Source organism: Notothenia coriiceps, unplaced genomic scaffold, assembly GCF_000735185.1.
Source record: "Notothenia coriiceps isolate Sejong01 unplaced genomic scaffold, NC01 NC01_scaffold00034824, whole genome shotgun sequence".
Taxonomy (NCBI): Eukaryota; Metazoa; Chordata; class Actinopteri; order Perciformes; family Nototheniidae; genus Notothenia; species Notothenia coriiceps.
In genome coordinates, this window is record NW_011367525.1 from 70,977 (window position 1) to 79,843 (window position 8,867).

Sequence of the window (8,867 nt, forward strand, 5' to 3'; positions counted from 1 at the left end):
CGGCTCTTTATTCAAATTCACTGACCAATCTGACTTTCCCATTTGTCTTGCAAATGAGACGATGACTTATGGAGGCACCATGAATAGCTTTGATGAAGCCTCTTTTTTAATGCAGTCAAGTGGGTTGTAGGGAGGTCCGCGTGTGTGTCTGTGTGAACCCTGTTGCCAGCTGGCAGTGTTATTTCAGCAGCTCTCCTCATCTTTCAGACAAATGTGTGTGGTTGTCCATGCGTGCATGTGTGTGGCATCACATAAGCCTGCATTGCGTCCCTGTGTCCTTTTGAATTAACTCAGTGAACCCCTTTAAACACAGCTGTATATGGTTTAGCTTAAGCCTGTGGGGATGCAGAGATCACCCTGCAGAGGTGCACTGCTCCCGGGGGTCTTCCCCTTTCCCCTACGAGCCCCAACAAACACACTGTATCAGCCACATAATGACATTAATCACGCATCTGTCACTGTATATCCCTCAATGCGGAAGGCTGGTAAATCACAGAGCATGTATATATCCGCTTTATGTTCAATTTACAAGTCATTTCTATCCTAGGGATGATAATATTTATGAGGTGCCATGCGGAATTTAATGTGTCCATCTTCATAAAAGTATATGCTCATTCCCTTCACTCTCTCAATGGCTTGATTCCTCCTGGTTTAAATCAAACTGAAACACTGGATATGTCAGCCTCATCCATGATATCTCAATTTCGTAGAAAATATATTAGCGTGTCGCTGAACTAATGAAGTGTTATGTGCTGTGTGGACGCAATGAATGACACTCTGATAACCCATTGATTTGGATTGTAAATAGGTTTTCAATTTTCTGTCTGTTTTGTGAGCTACTAGATAATTAATTATATTGAAGCTGACATTTCTGTATATCTCGTGTGTGTGTGCAGGGGCGGGTGCGTGGGGGTGGATGGACGGGTGGGTTGAATATGTCACTCAGTCATATAATTAGTTAGTTTGCATATTGATGACTTACTGGTTTTTTGTGTAAATGTGTGTTTCAGTTTTTATTCCATCATCTCGTGTGTGTGTTTATTCATCCATGTATCATCTCCATCAGCCTCCCCGTCAGGCTAGCAGCTGTCTGTCTGTCTGTCTGTCTGTCTGTCTGTCTACATAGCTGTGTGCATATGTGTGTGTGCGTGCGTGCGTGCGTGCGTGCGTGCGTGTGTGTGTGTGTGCATCTACCAATACACTGCAGGGCCAGGTGAATCAATGTTTTGTCAGTCATTTCTCTAGAGATCCAGGCTCATGTCCATGGAGATCAGACCAAGCTACCCCCACTGTGCCTCTTTCTGTCCCCCCTAGAACTGAACTCTTGGGATGGGCACTGCAGATGGTCAGGGGGTTGGTACACATATTAAACATGCAAAGAGCCAAGGCAAGGCAATCAAACATAAAGTGGTGCAATGGAGTCAAGCTCAAAGGAAGCACATAGTCCCTCTTTTAACTTTATCCACTATAGCCCATATCCGTTTACATTAAATGCCAAAGTCAAGTGCCAATACAGGAAGTGGAAAATCAAGTGTGTGGAGGTCAGGATGATGGATGACTTCTGACTTTTAAGCAGTACAAGTCATTAAGAATATGCGTGGCAACATTACTGCGATAAAAGTGTTGCTTTGTGCTCGTATTCTCATTTGGTAATCTTTTGTAATTGAAAAAAGAGGACAACATACCAGTGAAAAATGGTGTTAAATATGTGATATCATTACTATAGTGGGCTGAACTACCAGCAGCTCTCTCTCACCAGTTGCCTCCAATGTAAAATCATCATGCTCAAAATGTCCAAACAGCTGCTAATGAAGGATAGAACCAATAGTAACGAAAAAACTGCAAAAAACCACAGGTTATGGTTTGCCACAGTGGCGCCTTGCAGCCTTCTGTTCGCCAGGTGTGTAATGGCTCTAAGTCCTTATGCCATCAACAAAATGATAATAGTGTCTTCATCTCTTCCACAAGGCAAGGTAGACTGAATAGGAGCAAGCCAGACTGTCTATAGTGTGAGGGCACACTTTTATTCCACTCATCAGCCCCCCCCCCCTCTTATTATTGTCAAACGCACAAAAACACTGAGGTTCTGAGAATCTATTCTTGTAGTCTCCTGATATGATGTATTGACAGTAGCTTTCACCAACTTGACCAGCTGCTGTCAGCACAATATCGACTGGCACCGCTCCACATTACCACTGTTCCTCTTTTCACTTCCCCTTAGAACAGCATCCACTGGCCAAATACGGTCTATGTGTGTATTCATATCTGTAGCTTTATTTTGTAGGTCAATATCTGCATTTATCCTTTCTTGGGATATTTACCCATGCTGATATTCTTGGCTTAACTGAATGAATATTTCTAAGGATGTTTTGTGCATGTAATGCATTTATTTTGGGTCTGACCAGCAGTAAACCAATCTTCAAAAAGCTACAGTAGGCATAAACATGTGTCACTTAAAATCAGTCTGACATGTGTTAGACTGCATCATACATCATCATGTTGAATATTTAAACACAAGAAACTTTCTAAAGGGCATGACAACACAAGTGTGTACCAGACACGTTCATGCAAATTTGCTGCTTGGAGAAATGGATGACTAATCCTCCCATCCTAGAATTCCTACATCCACTTATGTTTGTGACAGATATCAAGCATATCTTCACTGATTATAGTTAGAAAATACATGCATTCAACTATGTCCATGGTGTCCATGATGATAAATCAGAACACCAGTAAAAAGATGAGGAAGGATGAATAGGAAGCGAAAACATTAAATTACCAACCAATGTTATTCTCACTGTTAATTGATTGAACACAGAGGTAATGCATTTACATTTTAAATTGATCATTGTCTTCCAAGTCTGACGGAAGAGCTGTAAATTGCGTAATTATGTATGCATGAGTAAATGTCATAAACAGGCAGTGTCACCGCAGAGAAGCCGCTGTATGTGTTGGAGTGACAGACTATATCATATTCAATTTGCATGGGGGTTTCAACAGAGGGACTGATACACTTTGTTAACAAACAACAACTGTGGACGCTCAGGCGTGAAGACAACACACTACTTATTTTGCAATGTTCTGCACCAAAGCTAGGAATAAATGAACGAAGGAAAAACAAAACAGTCGGCACAGAGTACAAATAACTCAAACATACTACACAAACAAAATGCATCTCTGATTTACAAAAGGTAAGTGAGACTACAAACAAAATGCACCACAACAACACAGCCAGGCCTGTTTGTCAAACAATATGCAGGAGAGCATCTTTATTAAAACATTTCAATGGATACCCAACATGCAGCATTTGTTGTTTGCATGAGCAGTCACACTCACTGAAGAAATCCCTTTTATTGCGTTCCTCCTGAATCAACCCTGCCTCGAATAATCCCTCATTGAATCTGTTGTACTGTTGTTGTAATACTTTATAATCCCTCTGCATTGCTTGTGAAGTTTCCACAATAAAATAAATAAATGGCAAAATTAGTTTTCTGTGTATGTAAAAGCTTCTGTGTCTATATTAAGGTCAAGAGAAAAAATTATTTTGATCATTTCACGATGACATGCAGCATGAACAAACTGTGTGTAAGCCTTTGGTGAATGGAGTAAAAATAAAATGAGTATGTTGTGACATGGAGGCTGAGCTTTTTTAAGCTATTTCACTTCCAGGTAGAGATTATGTGCCTCAGTGAAAGGTGAAACTGATATTTCAGTCTACAGTTGTGTCACAAATAGAGGGTTAGAAAATAGCTTCATCACAGCCTTCACTGCAGAAGGAATTGTAAACGGGTATGCCAAACAAATTCAAAACACACAGTAGTCTAGTCATGGGCATCTGATGATACTGGCACTGCTTTTAGTTAAAACAAAGGCACATATTTGATACACCCCCACAGACAGGAGACATGCATGCAAACACAATGATACACATTCTTAGTATCCACATGAAATGTAGAAAGGAAATAAGTCACACACACATAATATCCGCCAAAAGGCAGGGTTTTAGTCAGAGGTAAATGCAAAATCTAAATTGTAAAACATTAGGTAACCTCTCACAGTTTCTTTTGACATTTTTTTTTTTACAATGCATCATGTGATCACAGAGCTACCATCAACTTGCAAAACGAGAACTAAAACAAGTGACCTCACAGAAAACACAAACACTAACACAAGCATTAGCTGGGGCTGATTCCAAAAAGCAGAAAAATAAAAGTCACGTTAATGAATAACAATCAGCCATTATGTGAAGGGTCATTTTGATATATAGCTGTTGTTTTAAGTTCCAATGACACACATTGAAAGTGGTTGAGTATATATTCTAGCTAGATGAATAAGTGGCAGATGTTTTTAAAGAGAAGATTTCAATTCAAATTGAAAACCAGCTAAATTCAAAACATGAGATTGAAATCTGCTAGAGCTCCCAAAGTGATTGACAGATCATGTAATTCAGAGAATTACACTACACAAGAGCTATATTGAATTATTAATGGTTGCTGATGCTGATAGAAAGTTGTTTACATCAGGAAGTTTTGTAAACACAGCAGTAGATTTTGGGAGTAGTTTTCAGATCATTTAGGGAGGCATGTGTGACAACTGTATTTTCTCTAAATTCAGTTTATTAATTTGCAACAGCATACTTTTGAGAGGGAATGTATCACGTCTTAATTCATATTTTCAGGCAACATAGCAAGGAGATATTTGGCAAGTCAAAAGATGTTAACTTGACAACGAAGCTGAAAAGTAAAATATTCACTGACAACTCTAAAATATGAGGTTGTGCATAAAGCAAGACAGTATCTGCGCCTCATCAACCTCAAAACCTAGCCTGGGAACATAATACAGGCAGTGATTGCATTTCTCAACAGAACATAATTAGGAAAACAAATTAGCAGTATAAACATGTAATTTCAAGGCAGGGATGATTATTCTTTAATATATTGGGGCTTTGGGGAAGAACACAATTCCATATTAGTTCATTTAGTTCTTCTGTAATTCCAGAGTAACAATAACAGTGATCTATGATACACATCTTATGAATTGTGCTGGTCTTGAGATACAAAATGATCTAAAAGTCCATTTGTCACAGGTCTAAAATGTACCTGAGACAAGGTAGGGTGCAGTTGAAATACTGGAACTCTACTGCTTTTACAGTAGCTCAACATGTCTCCCATCTTTTCTTTAAAGAATGTGCACACTTGCTTCCACATATACAAACGCATGCACACAAGCACACAAAAGAAGAAGTGGATGAAGGAGAAGACTTCAGCAAGCTGACAACCAGAAGATTAATCCATCTTTCCCAGCCAGTCACTCCCACTCCCTCCCTCCTCCTGTTTCTCTTCCCAGCCTCATTGTTTTCAATAAAGTGTCAAGACTGGCCATTTTATAATCACATTTGTGACTTGGGATCTGGGATTCAGATGCAATCAATGTCTATTAGAATCAGAGGGTTATTGATTGAAAGCGGAGAGATGGTGTGAGCGATCTCTCTCATTTCCATCCTCACTCTTCCTCACACATAGTGTACACATATTTATATAGTGCCAGATCTGGGCTGTGTCCAAGCCTGTCTACAGAACACATGATAAGGGAATACATATTGAAAAGGAAATAATATACATAGCATAAAGAAAGCCCTTAAATTGAAAATTGGTAAGAAAAGTTGAACCGCCAATGCACTTTTTGAGTTGCTGCTACATTTTAAAGACAGATCAATGTATATGCATGCATAACATTTTATTGGATCATGTTTATTATGTATATCAATTGTGGATCAATTGACCTTAAATTCAAGGAATTATAATATTTTACGTGATCTAAAGTTCTGATTAATTCAAGAAAATGTTGATATCGTGTCTAACGTGTTGAAAATGCAAAGTGTGTCGCTGTGTGTGAGCAACAACATAAAACCCTAAAGTTTTTTTAAATAAACAATAAAGCATTTATGAAGTATGGAGCTGGTGCTTTTTGTGTTCTTTTATTTATATCTTACATTAGGTATCATTAACCCTATACAGCAGCCTGTGTGTGTGTGTGTGTGTGTGTGTGTGTGTGTGTGTGTGTGTGTGTGTGTGTGTGTGTGTGTGTGTGTGTGTGTGTGTGTGTGTGTGTGTGTGTTGACTTACAGCAGGGTTTGTCAGCCTGGGTCTGTGCAGCATTTCCACAAGGTAACATATAGGCAACGGTTTCACAAACTGAGGATAACTGCTGTCTATCACTGCTTCTGGAAACGTTGCGCAATCTCACAATAGCTATATATCAGGATACATGTGTGTAAGTGTATACAGTATATGTGTGTATATAAGAGCGGCAAATGGAGTAGTAATATTTAGGGGTGGAGATGATGTAGACAGGATGGTATGATGTCACGCCTTGTCAAGACGAATATAGTTGGAAGAGCAATTTTAATGTCAATATCCTTTTTTTTTTAGAGACACTGTTTTGTCAATAGAAATCCCAACAGCTTGTGTGAAGCAACTGACAGTGATTCTTTATCTTATTGTGGGGAATGTGTTTTCCCCTTGTTCCCATCTAAAAAGGTCAGCGGGCGGGTTAACCTCCAAAGCAGCAGGGGAAGATTGAGTGTATTTGCTCAAAGGTGCTTCCGCATGACACATCGGCCTGAGGAAAAGCTCTTTCTCATGTGAGCTGTATCGACACTCATTTGATCAGATGGGGACGCTGTTCAAAAGATGCCAATTGGACTCAAATGTTAATCAGTGACGTGCATTGGATGGGACTCAGTTTATTGTAAGATATCTGTGATAAATGGAAAATACATGACAAATAAATCAAACAAAAAAACACATGCAGTGTGCTCAATGTCACCCAAGGAGTATATTGAGCACCTTGTGGTGGGGGTATTTTGTACGGCTCTTCATCTCTTAAAGGGGCTCCTCTGGGGTGAAGACTTCAGTGTAAAGGTTAGAATTAAGTTAGGAAAAGGGTTGGAGCTGTGGTAGTTAGGATGGATAAGGTTCACATTTGAGGCTATAGGGACTGTATTATGCCACTGAGTATAGAAGTATCTCACAAATATTGAGGTAAAATAGAAGTGTGTGTGTGGGTGAGTGTCTGCGAACTTGTGAGTGTGTGTTAAAAAGCCTAAAGTCCCAGGACAACTCATTAAGTGTGTAGCCCTTTGGTATCAGAATAGGGAGAGCAGGACTGTGCTGCAGTCTGCAATCAGAATGCCAGTCACACACACACAGCCATATGTGTGGGGAGACATACACATCACAATCACAGAAACCATGGAGGGTTTTCTAACCCACCCAAAAGTACACTCAAATATTACACACACACACACACACACGTGCAACCACATGCACAAAAGTTACAAAGGCTGACATGGATTTATGTTTCCCACTGCTGAAGGAAACAAGCCTCTGGAAAAGGGGAAAATTCAACCAGAGACTCGGAACACCCATTGTTCAGAATGAGGCACACACAAACAAGGACAAAACACCACCACACTCTCCCCTTTAACTGGAAATAGCTTATTGACTGTGCAGTGTTTAAAGCAGACTTGTGTGTGTACGAGGCTGTTGATTTAGTCCCTCCATGCTACTGTGCACTGTCTCCTTAATGGAATAATTGAGTCTGGGACTTGTATTGACACATGCACGCATGTTAAAAAAAAAAGCACACATGCTCACACTGATTAATGCTGATGGACGAAATCTGTGGAGTACGTTCGCAGTGATCATTGATAACAATCCCTAGGATTTAAGTTATTCGAATGGAAATGAAACAGGATTATGTTTGGTTACTGTCTTGGGGTGAAATGTGTGTGTTTCCATGAAATGGAATTTGTGGAACTGATTTGTGAGACGACTAGGGACAACGAGATTTTAATGAGCGTTTGTTTGATTTGGGAATTGGAAACTGGAAGGTATTTTCTTTATGCTGATTTGCTCAGCTTAGTAATAAAGTAAATACTGTGTGTGTATGTGTATGTGTGTGTGTGTGTGTGTGTGTGTGTGTGTGTGTGTGTGTGTGTACATGTGTGTGTGTACGATACGATAATACTTTATTGGTCAGATCAAGTCTGAAATTTGACTTGCGTCACAGCATCTCCATGTCCAACATCAACAGACAAATATCCAGACACAATACATGAAACAAAAACAACAAACATTTAACATAACAGCACAATCAGTGAGAGAAAACATGCTCAAAGAGCCTTCAGCGTGCATTTGATCTGGGATTTAGCTCTGTATTTACTGTGAGGATTGACTGATGCACGAAGGAGTGCTTCAGTCTGACTTTATTGAATCGTGGGACCCTGTATCTCCGATTAGATGGTAGCAGTTCATATTCACTGTTCAGAACATGGTTTGGGTCAGAGATGATGTTGTTGGACAGCCTCACTAGGTTGTTATGATAGGCTGAGTCATAGAGTCTCTGACAGGGTTGACCAACAATCTTTGAGCAGATTTTTAACAGGTGGAGCAGTTTTGATTTTAAAGCTGCTGACAAACATTTGTACCAGGTAGTATTGCAGTACTGCAGAATAGACAAGATCACAGATGTAAAGAACAACAGAAGAATTTCTCTGCTCGCCCCAAAAGACCTAAGACGGCGGAGAAAATAAATTCTTTATTTTGTCCTTTTGCTTTATCGAGTGATGAGAAGCAAAATAAAAAAACTTTCATCGAAGAGTAGGATTTTTTCCAACCTCTTGGGACGTAATCTCACATTTGGTCCTGCACCGTGTTCTTGTAAGACGCTCCCCGATAACCGAGATTTGACCTTTTTCCCGAGGGGGGCTTTGTTTTGTATGGTTCTGGAAAAACTTTTACATTTAACAAAAACTACATTTTTCGTTGGTTTGCTAAAAATGTAATTGATTAAACTTCTCATTA